This window comes from Pristiophorus japonicus, unplaced genomic scaffold (genome assembly GCF_044704955.1).
Source record: "Pristiophorus japonicus isolate sPriJap1 unplaced genomic scaffold, sPriJap1.hap1 HAP1_SCAFFOLD_409, whole genome shotgun sequence".
Taxonomy (NCBI): domain Eukaryota; kingdom Metazoa; phylum Chordata; class Chondrichthyes; family Pristiophoridae; genus Pristiophorus; species Pristiophorus japonicus.
Window position 1 is genome coordinate 29,245 of NW_027253970.1, and position 17,447 is coordinate 46,691.

General features: G+C 46.8%; 1 protein-coding gene across 1 annotated transcript in view; it reads right to left on the minus strand.

The window, feature by feature from the left end:
- Positions 1–16,052, minus strand: part of LOC139250672 (ubiquitin carboxyl-terminal hydrolase 38-like) — a gene marked incomplete at its 3' end in the record, with an annotated part of 30,181 nt that extends 14,129 nt beyond the window's left edge. The window contains exon 1 of the mRNA XM_070873046.1: positions 15,967–16,052. The remainder of the gene's footprint in view (positions 1–15,966) is intronic.
- Between the last annotated feature and the right edge of the window lie 1,395 nt (positions 16,053–17,447).

The window sequence follows — 17,447 nt, forward strand, 5'->3', positions numbered from 1 at the left end:
AGGCTACAATATCAAAACTGAAGTAAAATTTCTGGTTTTGAACCAAATATTGTACCCTAACAGAAGCCAATATCCTGTACCATGATACCCAATAGAGAATATTTTTGTATTTGTAATGTTCTTCTTTAATAGTAGGTTCACAGTATGGGCTCAAATTTCCCCAGGAGTTGCCCAGTTTTCTTTGGAGTAAGTAGCTTGTTTTAGAGTAACTTAAAAATCGCAAATTTACCCATTTAACTTGCTCCAGTGTAAGTCAGTTAGTTAGGTTTTTTCTCTCTAAAAAGAGGGCTTTGACCAGCCACTTACGCCTCTTCTGGCCACAGAAGCAAATTTGGCCAGCTAAAAGTTACTCCAAACTAACTTAGACCAGTATATGTGGCCACTTTTGTAGGCATAGAAAAACCTTACCTACATTTAAATCAGCGCAGGTGGTCAGAGATAAGCCGGGGGGGGGGGGGGGGGGGGAGGGGGAAACAGGGAAGGAGGTGAGTTAGAAGATTCTAAAGCACTAAGCACCTTCACAACATCAGCACATCACAACATCTTCAGCACATCATCAAAAATGAAAGAACGATAAATCAGCTACTGAAAATAGAGTAGCCCTACCTTGCCGACAGCAGAACGCACCGACTAGTCCTCCCGCCAGGGCTAGGGGCAGCAGGCACGCATGACTGTAGAGGTGAGGGATTTTTACTTTTTACAGTTATTTCTAAATGTTGTGTGGTCCTAATGGAACATAATTCAGTTTTAATGCAAAATATATATTTTAATGGAAATTTTACAATGCACTTCAACAACAACAGCAAAGAAAGGCTGCACCCATTCCTCACCCACATCTCGGGAAAAGTGCACTTCCTCATAGGGTCGGTGATGGTGGAGGGGGAGGTTGGGGGCCCGGCTTGGGTCTGTAAGGGTCGAAGATCCAGTGTTACAAAAAAAAGGCACCCGGTAACAAGGAAACAGAGCATGGGATCATCCCATACACCCTTTTAAATCGAGCTTTGGCCAAGGCAAGCCGCAGGAAGAAAGGCAGGCTGGGAAGGATGTCTGTGGCCAAACACTGAATTCGGGGGCCACAGGCAGGCTGAGAAGCCAGCCAATCCCGGGAAAGTGCATCCTGGGCCAGCCAATGTGAATCGAGCCGGGCCAGAAGCAGGGAAATCCTCGACCATAGGGAATACCCGGCCCATTTTGTAAAGGACAGCTTACCTGGATCTAATCAAGGAGAAGGGCCCATCACCCATGTACATAAAGACAATAGGAAAGGCCAACACCTCTGTGCATCCCGACCCTGACACAATAGCCAACCAGACTATCAGGCACCGAGGTGCACAAGAAACAATGCTTTACCTTAACACCTCATCCCCACCTTGACTCAAACAATGAGACAGTGATTCAGTTTGGGCGCGAAAAAGGCCGGAACCAAACCGGGTATAAAAGGGAGAGCTGGCAGCACTTGAACACAGACAAGGGGACCTGACGACACCTCGAAGGAAGAGGGACTCAGCCTCGCAAAAGAACGACCCAGGCTAAAGAACTTCGGAGCGGCCAAAGACAACTGCCACCAGCGGACCTAGATTCCATCCGTGTGCTGAACCAGCGACCGAAAACCAAGGGAGAGAAAAAGCAGGGGGGGCCCAACCTTGCCCTAAGCAACCGAGCCGCACACCAGGACCACGCTCCGAGGCCCATTGACTGGACAACCGATGACAGAGGTGACCGGGGGAGGCAACATTCACCCCAGTCCACACCGACAACTCACCTGGCCAAAAAGAAACACAACTGCGAGCCCATACAACCTCCAAGGATAACTGGAGCAAATCCGATTTAAGGTGGGACCCACTATACCGTCAAAGGAAACTGTGTATCACCCTGGAGTCTTCTCCCAACTGTCAGCTTAGGCTAGTTAGGTGTAAAGGAGGGGGTGGGTGATAGAGTGGGTATAAGGATTTTAAACTGGTGTAGAATTCTGTGGTGTTCGTTCCTCCCATAAACCTTCTTTTTTCCTTAGTTCAAAGTGGTTCAACAAGCCAGTGCGTGGACCTTGTATTTCGCTTGGTGCACATTTTGGGGGCTTGCACCAATTTTATTATGTGTGTATTAGTTTTGTGTTGTCTTTAGCAACTTAACCTTGTTTCAACGCTCACCTGGGTTTTAATAAAGTAGGACTTACCTGACTTTTCCAGGAACATTTCTTGCCTTTTGCATTGAGTGTTTTATTGTGGGAAGCTCATTATCCACCTAAATTCTGAGGTCAGAACTAGATAGGGGTGCAGGACGCCTCAAAACGTCAAGGTTGCGATTGGGTACAAGCAGCCTCAGATCTATTGGTAGTATCAAACACATCACTAAGCTGTAATTGGGTATAAGCAGCCTCAGACATATTGGTGGTATCAAACATATCACTAAGCTGTAATTGGGTATAAGCAGAAAAGGGATCCACTGGTGATAGCAACTCAAATCACCAGTCTGAAGGTTGCGCCCGGTCACAAGCAACAGTAGAAGGAAAAACCCCTACAGGTCTCACCGGTGGCTGATGCGTGGACTGAAGTGCGAGTGGCATTTGAGTATCCGGCCTTTGTGCCCTTATTGCAGCAGCTAGCTCCCTCATGGCATCTGCCATAGTTTGCACACCCTCTGAAATGCCCGCCCTCAGTGCTAATATTTCTCCCGACAGTGTCGCTACCTCATCACGCACACCATTGACGGTCGCCACGAGTGATCTTGTAACGGCATTGGTCTTCTCACCCAATGATATAACCTGATTAACATCTGATGAAGGCTGCGTCTCAGGAGAGATTGGTCAGCTTCTCCTTCCCATCGCTGTGGGTCTGCCTAGTGGCACCCCTCCAGTGCAAGGCGCAGGCTGGGACGATGGGGCACTGGGTGTTCCAACATGCATTTCACCACCGCCACTGGGACCCGCAACCTCGGAAGGTGTGAAACCATGGAATGTCGCCGCGGAGCTCATGGAAGTTTCTGGCAGTGTGATGCTCTGTACTATGGACCGATCCACATCACGTATTCTCCCGTAAACACATTTCCATGGACCCCTCCTCCCCCCACCCGCCTTGGTCTGGAGCGCACGCATCTGGATCTTCTGATGGATCTTCAGGATTGTCTTCTTCTGTAAAATACAATAGAACAGTCAAATGGTCAGCAGCACAGGAGGGGGCAGGATGGGTGGCATGAGTAGTCCCACGCGTAGCAGGCCAATCAGCAGATTGATTTGAAGGGCGACGGTGCATTTTAATGACTCACCTTCACATGTGGGTCCAGCTTGGGCAGAGCGGATTCATTTTCTGCAGGTGCAACTCAGCAAGGCAGCAACCCTGTTCCAGGAGTGATAGTTGGTGCAGATTTGGCAGCCCTCCTCCTGTTATAAATCTTCCCCTTTTGTTGTGGGACAATTTATTCTGCAAAGATGAAAATATATCTTTGGTGCGCTTCTGATGGGTGGGACAGACAGATGGTTCACTTTTATAATTGCAATTCTATTTCAAGAAGATGGTACTACTTACACTCACTACTTGACCAACATCCTGCCATTTCTTTTTGCACTGGCTTCCAGATCTTGCGGTATTCACCCCTGCGATGTATTCTTCTGCAACTCTGTTCCATTGTCTCATTTCTTTGGGTGGAACTTTCGTGGGACCACTCTTACTGATATCCAGCTCCAGCCATTTGTCCTCAATGACAGTGACTAGTTTATCCACTTCCTCATGGAGGAAATTCTTTATTCTTGTTGCACGCTCTTGCGTCATTGGTGTATTGGACTTGCACTCAGGTAATCTTGAAAAATCAGTGCTCACTTTTCTTCCACCTATGCAGCACTCCTTTCCACTCCCTCAGCCACCCAAAAATCACTATTCACACCTTAGCTTTATATATGGTCCATTGCCAATGCTGCTGAAACACAGAGGACAATCTGCCTTTAATTGGCCAATTGCCAAGCTTCCTGCTCCATGCTGAAACGGACATGCGTCCCCCTGACCGCACTCGAGAAGACACTGGGCCCAAGCCCCCCCCTCCGCCCGCACTGAGCAAGCGTGGCCGAAGTTCCTCCCCCCGCAGGCTCTGCAGCGCCACACCACGGGACCAGAATGATAAAGGAGCAGCCAAATTCACAGGTAAATTTTCAGTGCATTTTTGCCCCACAAAGTCGGTGTGCCACGGCTAACTACGCCGCTCTAGGCGGCTGGGGAAATTTGGACCCTATAAATGTAATTAAGGCTCTGAAATTATCAATTTGCTATACAAGTCCACTTGTCCACCATCAGTTAAGAAGCTAAAATAAAAGTACTTATTTTATCTTATATACATAGCTATCTTTATTTGCCATGCATTGTAAAAAGAATATACAAAGTCGCAGTGAAATGGATACACTAAAATAAAAAGATATCAATGGGCTAATCATTAAGCTGCTGTCATGAGATGTTGCCCATGTTTTCTGCTCTGGATCAGTGTTAAATTTGAATCCATTAGGTACACCTCATTAATAATTTAGTAAAAAAAGAAGAACAGAAAAATTGTTGTGTCCTTACACACTACAGCAAATCAACATGAGGCACATAGTGGAGACAAGGTCACTCTGTGACCTGTACCTTTATTCACAGGACCAAGAAGTGATGACCCTAAGTGGGACCTCCCTTTATATACCTGGATGACCAGGTGAGGAGTGTCTTCCACAAGTTCACCCGTGATCAAGGGGTGCATTTCTCAGGTGTATACAGTGTACAGTGTTGTTACATAAAGGTTACAGTTATGTGAGGTTACAAACATGACATCACCTCCCTCCAACGTCTTTGGGTCAAAGATCGAGTCTTTCAGGCGGTCGACGCTCTCTCGTGGAGCGCCGCAGTTGGGGCTCTGGTTGTTGAGCCTTGGCATGCGTCTTTGTCACCTGTGGTGATTCCGGCTCGTCCGGGCTGACCACAGGGACTGTGCATTCTACTGACTGTTCTTGTTGCTCGTTCACTGGCAGTGGTGTGGGCAGCATCTCATGATCTTCCTCCGGTTCCTCAGTGTCCATGCTCGCTCTTGGTCCAGATGCTTGCGGCATATCCGCCCATTGTTGAGTCTGACCATGATGACCCTATTCCCCTCTTTACCAATTACAGTACCCTCGAGCCACTTGGGCCCCACAGCGTGATTAAGAACAAATACAGGGTCATCGATTTCTATCCATCTCCCCTTTGAGTTACGGTCGTGGCACTCATTTTGGGACTGGCGCTTGCCCTCAACAATGTCTGACAAGACTGGATGAATGAGGGACAGCCAAGTTTTTAAGTGTACGTTTCATGAGTAGTTCCGCTGGCGGGGCTCACGTGAGCGAATGCGGTCAGGACCTGTCGGCCAGCAGGAGGTGCGATAGGCTGTATTGAAGGGAGGGTCCTTGAATCCAGAGCATGCCTTGCTTTATGATTTGGACCGCACGTTCCACCTGACCATTGGAAGCCGGCTTGAACGGTACTGTCCTGACATGTTTGATGCCATTACCCGACATGAACTCCCGGAATTCATAGCTAGTGAAACAGGGGCCGTTGTCGCTAACTAGGATGTCCGGCAAGCCGTGGGTCGCAAAGACCACACGCAGACTCTCCACTGTGGTGGATGTCATGCACGAATTCAATAATGCACTTTATCCATTTCGAGTACGCATCAACAACAATGAGGAACATTTTTCCCCATGAACGGGCCCGCGTAGTCTATGTGAATACGTGACCATGGCTTGGTGGGCCAGGGCCACGGGCTGAATGGGGCCTCCCTGGGGGCATTGTCCAGCTGGGCACACGTCGTGCACCCGTGAACACAGTGTTCCAGGTCTGCATGTTCCCGGCCACCATACATGTGACCGGGCAATGGCCTTCATAAGCACGATGCCTGGGTGCTCGCTGTGGAGCTCCCTGATGAATGCTTCCCTACCGCTCTGGGGCATGACTGCCCGGCTGCCCCATAGTAGGCAGTCGGCTTGGATGGAGAGTTCATCCATCCATCTGTGAAATGGTCTGACCTCTTCAGGGCATGCTCCATGTGCGGGTGCCCAATCCCCAGTCAGGACACATTTCTTAATCAGAGATAGGAGGGGATCTCCGTTTGTCCAGGTTTTGATCTGGTGGGCTGCGATGGGGGAGCCTGCGCTGTCAAAGGCATCGACAGCCATGACCATCTCCGCACTTTGCTCCGCTGCCCCCTCAGTGGTGGCCAGTGGAAGCACGCCTAGTGCGTCAGCGCAATTTTCAGGGCCTGGCCAGTGCCGTATGGTGTAGTCATACGCAGCCAGCATGAGAGACCATCGCTGTATGCGAGCTGACGCATTGGCATTGACAGCTTTGCTGTCGGACAACAGGGATGTTAACTGCTTGTGGTCAGTTTCTAACTCTAACCTTCTGCCAAAAAGTTACTAGTGCATCTTTTTCACCCCGTAGACACATGCAAATGCTTCCTTTTCAACCATTCCATAACCCCTTTCTGCTTGGAAGAGCGACCTGGAGGCATAAGCCACGGGTTGGAGTTGGCCCTCATCATTACTCTGCTGCAACACGCACCCAATCCCATAGGATGATGCATCGCATGTCAAAACCAATCTCTTATAGGGATCGTACAGGGTCAATAACTTATTGGAACAAAGCAGATTCCACACCTGATTGAAAGCCCATTCCTGACAGTCCCCCCAAAACCAATCGCAACCCTTACGCAGGAGCACGTGTAGCGGCTCCAGCAATGTACTTGAGTTCGGTAGAAAGTTCCTGAAATAGTTCAATAGTCCCAGAAATGAACGCAACTCTGGGCAGGATCGCCTCAGTTTTGGATTCGGTGGGCTGGATCCCGTCTGCGGCAACCCTCCTGCCCAAATACTCGACCTCTGGGGCCAAAAACATACACTTGGACTTACTTCTTTAGTCGCAGGCCTACCCGGTCCAGTCGGCGTAGCACCTCCTCCAGATTGTGGAGGTGTTCCTCGGTGTCTCGACCCGCGATAAGGATGTCGTCCTGAAATACACTTGTTCCGGGGATGGATTTGAGCAGGCTTTCCATGTTCCTCTGAAAGATAGCAGCTGCTGAACGAATGCCAAACGGACACCTGCTGTAGACAAACAGCCCCTTGTGCAAGGTGATGGTGGTCAGTAGCTTGGATCCTTCGGCCAGTTCCTGTTGTCATGTAGGCCGAAGTGAGGTCCAACTTGGTGAACAGCTTGCCGCCTGCCAGCGTAGCAAAAAGATCCTCCGCTCTCGGAAGTGGGTATTGGTCCTGAAGGGACACTCGGTTGATGGTGGCCTTGTAGTCACCACAGATCCTGACTGAGCCATCCGTTTTCAGAACAGGGACAATGGGGCTTGCCCAGTCGCTGAATTCAACGGGCGAAATTATGCCCTCTCTTAGCAACCTGTCCAACTCACTCTCAATTTTCTCCCGCATCACATTCGGCACAGCTCTGGCTTTGTGGTGCACTGGTGTGGCGTCCGGGGTGATGCGTATCCTTACTTTGGTGCCTGTGAAAGTCCCGACGCCAGGTTGAAATAATGACTCGAACTTTTGTAGGACCTGTGAGCATGAACTTCGCTCCACAGATGAAATGGCGTGCACATCCCCCCATTTCCAGTTCATCTCAGCTAGCCAGCTCCTCCCCAAAAGCGTGGGACCATTTCCCAGGACAATCCAGAATGGCAGCTGGTTCTGAGATCCATTATGTGTGACCACCAACATTGCACTGCCTAGCACTGGGATGATCTTTGGTGTACGTCCGTAATTGTGTGTCAATGCGTTCTAGTTTGGGTCTGCTAGCTCTGAGTGGCCACAGTTTCTCGAATTGTTGGACACTCATGAGTGACTGGCTGACTCCTGTGTCCAGCTCCATGCGTACCGGGATGCTGTTTAACAGTACTCTCATCATCATAGGTGCCGTTTTTGGGTATGAGCTGTGCATGTTTGCCACCTGGACCCGCTGAACTTCACAGTCCATTGCTGTGGCCCAGGCATACCCCTGCCTTGCAGACCCCTATTGTGGTTCATCCACTTCGTAAACCAGCCTCGCTGCAGGCTTTCTGCACATCCTGGCTAAATGTCCACTCAAGTTACAATTTCTGCAGATGAATTGCTGAAACCGGCAGGTCTTCGCAGCATGTTTGCCCCCACACCTCCAGCATGAGCTGAGATTGTTGTGAACATAAGAGCTGTTACCAGGCATTCCTCTCTGATTGTCTCTTTGATTACTCTTGAGCACGCTGTTTGTGGGTGTCAATGGTCCCATCCTGGGATGTATTATCCCTTGTGATGGTGTAAATGTCCGTTCAACCTGCCATTGTCTCTGTTGCAGACCCACCCTAGAGTCTGTTACTGCCTGGTTGGTGTCGAATTGCCCTTGCCTGCCTGTGGGGTTCTGAGCCGCGTTTACCATGGTAACTCCCTGCTCCAGCCACGTTGGGAGCAGAGTTGCACGCGTATATGATCTTCATTTCCTCCTCCCCCGCCATGAAGGTTTGAGCCATCAACACCGCTGCTTCCAAGGTCAAGTCCTTGGTCTCAATTAGCTTCCCAAAAATCCCGGCATGACCAATGCCCTCAAATGAAGAAAACCCGTAACATCCCCCCCCTGCAGGAGTCTGTGAACTTAGAGGCTGGCCAAGCGCCGAAGGTCCGCAATGAAGTCCGGTATGCTCTGCCCTTCCCGACGTCGGTGCGTATAGAATCGGTGTCAGGCCTTGTGTATACTACTTGCCGGTTTGAGGTGCTTACCGATCAGTTTGCTGAGCTCCTCGAAGGTCTTGTCCGCCGGCTTCTCGGGTGTGAGCATGTCTTTCATCAGCGCGTATGTCTTAGGTCCACAGCTGGTCAGTAGATGCGCCCTTCGCTGGTCAGCCGCTGCCAGCCAGTCCTTCGTGACAAAGCTCTGCTGGAGCCTCAACGAAATCGTCTCAGTCCTCACCAACACAGTACCGCTCCTCCATGCTACCGGTGGCCATTCTCATGAGTCGTTGATTCCCGTTTCTCGTCGTCAAATGTTGTGTCCTTACACACTACGGCAAATCAACACGAGGCACATACTGGAGACAAGGTCACTCTGTGGCCTGTACCTTGATTCACAGGGCCAAGAAGTGATGACCCTGCGTGGGACCTCCCTTTATATACCTGGATGACCAGGTGAGGAGTGTCTCCCACAAGTCCACCCCCTGTGGTCGTGTGTGCATTTCTCAGGTGTATACAGTGTATAGTGTTGTTACATAAAGGTTACAGTTATGTGAGGTTATAAACATGACAAAAATAAACAAAACTAATTTGCTAAGACATGTTATGCTCAAATCAGAAATCCTTTAGCTTGTGCATGAAAAAATAAAACGTCCATTTTCAATATATGTACTTAAATCAATTCAGTAATACTGTTGAGATTAAATTGTAACACTTCAATGTCCAAAATTAATCTTTACAATAAGTTTTTTTATTCGTTCATGGGATGTGGGCATCACTGGCAGGGCCAGCATTTATTGTCCATCCCTAATTGCACTCGAGAAGGTGATGGTGAGCCACCTTCTTGAGCCGCTGCAGTCGGTGTGGTTGAGGTACTCCCACAGTGCTATTAGGGAGCGAGTTCCAGGATTTTAACCCAGCGAAAGAACGGCAATATATTTCCAAGTCAAGATGCATTGCAGCAACTTGCCAAGGCTTCTTCGGCAGCACCTCTCAAACCCACAACCTCTACCACCTCGATGGACAAGTGCAGCAGGCGCATGGCAACATTATCACCTGCAACTTCCCCTCCAAGTTACACACCATGATTTCAAACACCATGTTTAAGGGCAATCATTTTGGGAAGTTCAAACAACACTTAAAACAAAGCATTCTTGCAACTGGCAGCTAACTTCAATTATGACTGAAAACAATAGGTGACGTCATCAAAACCCAGGTGGTCGTTTGGAGCGTGTGCAAGAACATTGGCGGGACCCAGGTACAGCAGAGGAGCGGGAAGGTCGGGACGGATGAGCCGTGAGAGATCATGGCAGAGGTGCGGCAAATGATCGGGACGGAGGAGTAGTGAGAGATTGTGGCCGAGATTCGGCGAGTGATCATGACGGAGGTGCGGCAAATGTTTTGTGGCGGAGGAGCAGCAAGAGATTGTGGCGGAGGTGCGGTAAATGAGGGTACAGGGCCCAGAAGCAGCACAAGTCAGCCCACACTGCGATATGTGTGTGCACTAGGTCCGTGCAGCGGAGCAGGTCTCTAGTCGTCCTGGTTAACCCTTTTGGATAAAGGCCTAGCTCTGTCAAGCCCATGTGGTGGGTGATGTGCAACGGTCACCACACGTTAAAAAAATCCACACACAGGCAGCTTCCACCCCTGGGGTTCAGGACTGGAATATCGTGTCTTTCATTGAAACATCTACGAACTCATCCCTTTTGGTGTGTAAGCAAGTCATCCTCGTTCGAGGACCACCCATGATGATGAGAAATAACATACGGGCTATGCTGTCGAGGTAAAACAAGACCAGGAAATGACTCAACATAACACTTATTTGATGTATTTTTTTTAATAAAAGAGATATGATCAGGGAAATAAAAGAGATTTACAACTTATGAACAAGCTCAGTTTTGCTAAGTTGCTAATTTTAAGTGCTTGGCATGTGGCTATTCAAGGTGAATGATTTTATTCTTGGGATTCACATTTGGTTGTCAGTCATCATGACTGGTCAGACATAAAAATAGGTGGCAAAATGGGGGTCTTATCTTATGAAATTATGTGTATAAAGAATTGTGTTGTTGACACCCAAACAAGACTGGGGAGGTTTGGAGAAATCGGAGAAGGATTCTGACTGGACAGTGAAGCAAGTAACCCAAGCCGAGAAAACATTGAGAGAGAATTTTAAAAAGTAAGTCGTCTAATCAAATGTAAGTAAATATTTATGTTTACCTGTATGTAATAGATCAATTCTAGAACTGGAGGACAGAAGTTAGCATGGTTATGTTTGCTTAAGTACAGTAATGTACAAGGCTAAATCTATTAGGAAGAGAAGCAGATGACAGAAGGAATGAATACTTCAGCTCCAGACAGATCCACCTTCAAGGTGCCCCAGAGGTGCATAGAAGTGACCAAAGAATAATCCATCCAACCCAGAAGGATGAGTGAATGAAATCCAGGAATAATATTGTGAAACCTAGTAGTTTATCAGCAGTATGCTAAACTGAACTTTTTTTTCCCCCATCATGCCTGTGAAGTTTTTCTACACTAGTAACACCATATAAATCCAAGTTCTTTTTTGTTTAAATGTACTTGGTATTTGTGCAGCCCAGCTGATTTGATAATTAAACTATTTTCAAGCCTGCAACTATTAAATTCTATCAGTTAATAATGCCGGAGTACATCATCTGGATTGCTCTGGCAGAGCTGGCACAAGCACAATGGGCAGAATGGCCTCGCTTGTGTTGTGAACTTGCATGGTTCTATTCATTCATGTTTAATCTTATGGTGGTTGTAACTGTTATTGTAGATGCATTAACAAAATGATGTTAGTTTTACAATCATGTTAGTCCACATATGCTTTTGCCCAACTTCATTTTTAATGACTCTAGCAAGAGAGTGTTAGCCAATTTGAAATGAAAACAGAAAATGCTAGAAATACTCAGCAGGTCAGGCAGCATCTGTGGAGAGAGAAAGAGCCAACGTTTCAGGTCGATGACCTTTTGTCAGTGCTGAGTATTTCCAGAATTTTCCGTTTTTATTTCACATTTCCAGCATCCACAGTATTTTGCTTTTGTATTAGTGTTAGCCAATTTACTTGATTGTGTGCAGCATACCCACTGTGATTGGCTTGGCTTGTGTAACTGTTAAAATACTTTGAACTGATTAACATGAAACAGTTCAAATGAGTAAATCTTTAGGCATTTAATAAACTCTAGACGTGGAAAGTAAGATGTTAATTCTATTGTCTGGTGTAGAGCTGAAGGAAAGGGGTTAAAGATTCACCTGACACTCTTTGACCAATACTTCTTACACTTCGATCACCCAATGGTTCCCCACACTGCAAACACTCAATTCTACACATGCTGCCAATGGAAAGTCCTGAGTTGAGACCAGGCACATCCTGCAAATATATAAATAAAATAAAAGTGTAAGCCAACATGGATCAATGTCTTACACCTACTGTTGTCTAATTCAACAGCATTATTAACAGAAGATACCTCTCTGCCCATTCAGCCAGCAAAAATAGCTCAAGAACAGCAACTTGTATTTACATATCCATTTAACTCAACGTGTATCGCAAAGTGCTTCATGGAGCAGTCATAGTTGTTGAACACGAGGGGAAAAATTAGGGAGGTGACTGCATAGATAGGTTTTGAGTTTTTGCAGGCGAGGAAAGATGTAGCAAGGCAGTGAGTCAGGCTGAGGTGGCAGTGGGAAAGCGCTACACAGGAGAGCAGAGTCAAAAGAGTGCAGGTCTTCATCTGGGATGCAGGGCTCTTGATGAAGATATTATTTCTAAATAAATGGGTATGGACCTGTGGAGATTAGCAAGTACAGGAGTGATGGGCTAGGGGCTCTTAGTAATACCAATCCTACATAGTGAAGCTTTTGCAATGAACATTAACCTCGACCACGTCATGATGAGTTATTACATCCGAGGGATACGTGACTGAATGCCATTTGATAAAGGTAACCATACGAGACAGCATTTGCTGGTATGATATGCTAAAAGAATGAGCACAACTAACACCACAACTCTAAATCTGTTAACCAATAAAAACATAATAGGAGCAGGAGTAGATCATTTGGCCCATTGTGCCTGCTTCGCCATTCAATAAGATCATGGCTCATCTGATCATGGACTCCGTTCCATTTCGCTGCCCGCTCCCCATAACCCTTAATTCCCTTATTGCTCAAAAATCTGTCTATCACCGCCTTAAATATATTCAACGACTCAGCCTCCTCATCTCAGTTTTAAATGGGCGGCCCCTTATTCTGAGACTATGTCCCCTAGCTTTAGTTTCCCCTATGAGTGGAAATATCCTTTCTGCATCCACCTTGTCGAGCCCCCTTACATCTTATATGTTTCAATAAGATCACCTCTCATTCTTCTGAACTCCAATGTGTACACCCACCTATTTTCAGAAGTCAACCCCCTCATCTCCAGAATCAACCCAGTGAACTTTCATTAAATAGCTTCCAATGCAAGTATGTCCTCCCTTAAATACGGAGACCAAAACTGTACGCAGTACTCTAGGTGTGTCCTTACCAATACCTTGTACAGTTGTAGCAGCCTTCTCTGCTTTTATACTCTATCCCCCTTGCAATAAAGGCCAACATTCCATTTGCCTTCCTGATTATTTGCTGTACCTGCATACTAACTTTTTGTGTTTAACATAAGAAATAGGAACAGAAGTAGGCCATACGGTCCACTCATTCAATATCATGGCTGATCTGATCATGGACTCAGCTCCACTTCCCTGCCCACTCCGCATAACCCCTTATCGTTTAACAAACTGCCTATTTCTGTCTTAAATTTATTCAATGTCCCAGCTTCCACAACTCTGAGGCAGCAAATTCCACAGATTTACAACCCTCAGAAGAAATTTCTCCTCATCTCAGTTTTAAATGGGTGGCCCCTTATTCTAAGATCATACCCTCTAGTTCTACTCCCTTTCAGTGGAAACACCCTTTCTACATCCACCTTGTCCAGCCCTCTCATAATCTTATAAGTTTCGATAAGATCACCAATGAGTAGAGGTCCAACCTACTCAACCTTTCCTCATAAATCAAACCCCTCATCTCCAGAATCAGCCTAGTGAACCTTCTCTGAACTGCATCCAAAGCAAGTATATCCTTTCATAAATATGGAAACCAAAACTGCATGCAGTATTCCAGGTGTGGCCTCACCAATACCCTGTACAGCTGTAGCAAGACTTTCTTGCTTTTGTACTCCATTCCCTTTACAATAAAGGCCAAAATTCCATTGGCCTTCCTGATCACTTGCTGTACCTGCATACTATCCTTTTGTTTCATTCACAAGTATCCCCAGGTCCCGCTGTACTGCAGCACTTTGCAATTTTTCTCCATTTAAATTATAATTTGCTTTTCTATTATTTCTGCCAAAGTGGATAACCTCACATTTTCCCACATTATACTCCATCTGCCAAATTTTAGCCCACTCACTTAGACTGTCTATAATCCTTTGCAGATTTTGTGTCCTCCTCACAATTTACTTTCCCACCCATTTTTGTATCATCAGCAAAATTGGCTACATTACACTCGGTCTCTTCATCCAAGTCATTAATATAGATTGTGAATAGTTGAGGACCCAGCACCAATCCCTGCGGCACCCCACTAGTCACTGTTTGCCAACCATAAAATGATCCGTTTATCCAGACTCTCTGTTTTCTGTTAGTTAGTTAGCCAATTCTCTATCCATGCTAATATATTACCCCAAACACCATTAGCTCTCATTTTGTGCAGTAACCCTTTATGTGGCACCTTATCAAATGCCTTCTGGAAATCCAAATACACATTCACTGGTTCCCCCTTATCCACTCGGCTCATTACATCCTCAAAGAACTCCAGAACATTTGTCAAACAAGATTTCCCTTTTATAAAACCATGCTGACTCTGCTTGATTGAATTATGGTTTTCCAAATATCCCGCTATTGCTTCCTTAATAATGGACTCAAGCATTTTCCCCAACAACAGACATTAGGCTAACTGGTCTATAGTTTACCGCTTTTTGTCCGCCTCCTTTTTTAAATAGGGGCATTACATTTGCAGTTTTCCAATCCGCTGGGACCACCCCAGAATCCAGGGAATTTTGGTAGATAACAACCAATGCATCCACTATCTCTGCAGCCACCTATTTTAAGACCCAAGGATGTAAGCCTTCAGGTCCAGGGGACTTGTCCGCCTTAAGTCCCATTATTTTACAGAGTACGCCAAGATTTCAAGATCAAAAATATACAGTTTGGTTGTACAAGATGATACTAGAGACTCACTTCTGCAGTGCAAGATTTAGGAAAGGAATATCAATTGGCAAATTATAAGCAAGTTAAATGAGCTTCAACCTACAATATTGATCCTACCAATGACACTGATGGCACTAAATTGTGTTTAAAATGTATTCAAAATTATTTTTACCCTACATCTCTATAAAAGGTTAATATGATAATTTTTAAAAAGATCGATGGTTTATTTGCAGGTTGCAGTACCACTCATCAAGAGTGGAGAAGTAATGTAAGGAGGGTGCTAATTTTTTTTTTGTGTATATTTGAGATAATGAAGGTTGTATCGAGAAGCTTGAGGTTATCTCAGAGGGACCAAAATGTAATTTTTAAAATTTAAATAAGCAGGCATGGCACTAGTTTCTGAAACTCAAATTTGGTCTAAAATGTTTTATTATTCAGTCATATGATGTGGGAATCATTGGCAAGGCCAGCATTTATTGCCTTTTTGCCTTTTCCCTAATTGCCTTTGGGAAACATGGTGCTGAGTTGCCTTGTCAAACCATCTCCCACAGTGCAGTTCCAGGATTTTGACCCAGCGCCGATGAAGAAATGCGATATATTTCCAAGTCCAGAGGGGAACTTGGAGGTGATGGTTCCCCCATGCACTTGCTGGCCTTGTCCTTCAAGGTGGTAGAGGTCGCGGGTTTGGGAAGTGCCGTCAACCAAGCCTTGGCGAGTTGCTGCATTGCATCTTGTAGATGGTACACACTGCCAGACATTCTCCCGGCGCAGTTTTCGGCTTCCCTCCGCTACTCGAGGATCCCACTTGAACTTGACTGAGCCCAGCTTCACATCGCCAGGAGCCGGTCAGTCTGCGGGCAACACACAGGATGCCACCACCACACCCCCAGCAGCCAGGTTCCTGCCAGTCACTCCCGGGCAGATAGCGGGCGGCTGAACTACTCATGGATTCGCATTCCAGCCAGTCCGTTAGCTCGGAAAAGAGTGACGTTAGTTAAAGCCAGCGCGGTACACGGCCCTCATACTCACCTTCAAACGTACGTCTAACAGTCGAAGGGGAAAAGCAACTGGAAAAATCAGAAACCTTTAAAGACTCCAATGCGTGAAGCCAGCCCCGCGGTCAGCAGCTGCCAGAGGTCGTAGTCCGGAAATCAGCCGGGCGCTGGGGTTAGTGTACTGCAGTAGGAGCTGATGTTACCCGCAGTTCCCGAAACGGTTCCAGACCCGCTGGAACATTCTTGCTCTTGCACGGACCTAACGGCACAGGTGCAAGCCGCCAGCACACAACCACATCCAGAACCTTCCGCCCACCAGCAGCCAATCGGAACCACAGGGTTGATAGTGACCGCCCACAAATATACTGTCAGCCAATCCAGAGCGTTGGGCAAGGATCGAGCATTCCACCCACAAACATTCCACTAACCAATCAGTGGGAAGCCAGGCAAAACCCGCATCGTTCGCACCCGCTGCGCATAAATAAACCTGTCAGAGCCACGTGTTGTAAGGTTTTACCGGTTTGTACACATTCGACGACACAGTCACCCCAATTAGTTAATGCCTGGTGTTTATACTGCACACACACCTCTTTTCACCCTAATTACTCCCTTCCCACCTTGTCCCCATATCCCTCTATTCCCTTCTCCCTCATGTATTTAAGCCTCTCCTTAAATGTGTCAATGTTATGTCCGTTTAGCAGTGATTTCCACATTCTCACCACTCGAAAGAAGTTCATCCTAAGTTCTTTATTCTGTTAGGGGCTATCTTATATAAAATAAAAAAAGAAAATGCTGGAAATAATCAACAGGTCAGGCAGCATCTGTGGAGAGAGAAACAGACTTAATGTTTCAGGTCAACGAATTTACATCAGAACTAACTTGTAGCTGCCGGACACGCCATGGCGCACCATCTTGTAGTCCGGAGGAGGTGGGGGTCCCCAATGGAGTGCTCTCTACGCAGAAGACCTCCTTTTATTTATTAGGAACTTGGCTTGGAGGGTGGTGCACGGAGCAGTCCCATGCAATCGTTTTTTAAGTCAGTTCACGGACTCCCAGGCCGCTTGCAATTTCTGCAGTCTGGAAGAGTCCGTGTTCCATGTGTACACTGAATGTGTGAAGTTGCAGCCCCTGTTCCATTATTTGAAGGGGCTGCTCCTCAAATTCTGATTGCACTTCAGTCCCACGCTCCTGATCTTTGGGCATCCTGTGCAAAGGGGAGCGGTCAGGTCGGAAGGCCTCCTCGTAGGACTGCTCCTGGGCATGGCCAATAATATGTCTCTCCTTATCTGTCAAATACCTCCACAAGGCCTAGTGCTGTGTATGAACTGCTGTGACCTTAGTCTCTTTATTGTGACTGCAGAGTGCTTCACAGCGTGGTGGCCAGCCTTTTATACGGCTCCTGCCTGGGCCTCCCACAGTTGTAGTACCAGCATAGTATATCCACAGAGTATACATATATGACAATATTTCCCCCCAAAGTCTTTGATGCGAGTTAGTTACAGGTTGAGGTGATCC